This window comes from Cibotium barometz, chromosome 44, assembly GCF_041138505.1.
Source record: "Cibotium barometz isolate CiBa-2024 chromosome 44, ASM4113850v1, whole genome shotgun sequence".
NCBI lineage: Eukaryota > Viridiplantae > Streptophyta > Polypodiopsida > Cyatheales > Cibotiaceae > Cibotium > Cibotium barometz.
In genome coordinates, this window is record NC_141089.1 from 11,646,104 (window position 1) to 11,647,436 (window position 1,333).

Sequence of the window (1,333 nt, forward strand, 5' to 3'; positions counted from 1 at the left end):
TAAAGACATAATTGTACAAACTCGTGCTCAAAAGATCCAAAAGGACATATCAACTAGAGACAATGCCATGGACAATTTGGACAAAAATGGATTTAGCAAAAAGGATTACTCAAAGAACTCAAAAAGCAAGTAATCTTGCCTTTTTTTTGAAGCTTTATCATTATATGATTATCCACATCAAAAAGCAAGTAATCTTGCCTTTTTTTTGAAGCTTTATCATTATATGATTATCCACATCACCAACCTAATCAAAGTTTGGGTAGCCATATAGGTGAAATCACCTTTGAATTATTGCATCAAGAGAATATTGAACCTTGATGATACTTGGAACACTTACTTCGTTAATTTCCAATGTGAAATGCATTGGTTTCATGAATTGATCAAGTGACCCAATTGCATAAGAAATATCTGATTTAGCATTACGTAGGCAATCTACATTCCCCACTACTTGCTAGTATAGTAACATTCAGAATGTCTCTGATTTAACATTACATAGGCAATCTACATTCCCCAATACTTGCTCTAGTATAGTAACATTCAGAAATATCTGAATGTCTCTGATTTAGCATTACATAGGCAATCTACATTCAGAATGTCTGATTTAGCATTACATAGGCAATCTACATTCCCCACTACTTGCTCTAGTATAGTAACATTCAGAAATATCTGATTTAGCATTACATAGGCAATCTACATTCCCCACTACTTGCTAGTATAGTAACATTGAGAATGTCTTTTTCTCAAACTTGAGATTTAACTTAGTTAAGAGTTGCCATGGCTTTGTTGTTCTTCATACTAAATTTCATCAAAATCTCTCTAGCATGCTCTACTTAAATTTAGGACATTACCATTCAATTCCAAAACAATAATGAAGTAAACCAAGATCTATCATCTTAAAAGTTGATTAAACAAAACCAATTTGTTGGCTATAATCATCCCTTCACATAAAAAGAATATTATCATCATATACAAGATGTTAGCACTAAATCAATCGCCATCATTAAAGACATATAGTCTCCTTATCAAGACTATTAGATAGTTTTTTAGAAAGGAAATGTGTATGTATTTTCTAATACCAAGATTGACAAGGTTGCTTTAGACCATACATATTCCTCTTCAACATGCCTTTCCCTTTGTGTCATATAAACCCACATGGTTGCTTCACATTTAACTCCTTCAAATTTGATTTATTACATCCATTTGATATACTTTTCATTTTTAATGAGAAACAACACACACAAAGCTACAAATGGTTTGTCAACCGAGTACGGTAGTAAGAGTCTCTTCATAATCTATGCCTTCTCATGTTCATGGTTAGAAAATACAAAGGACA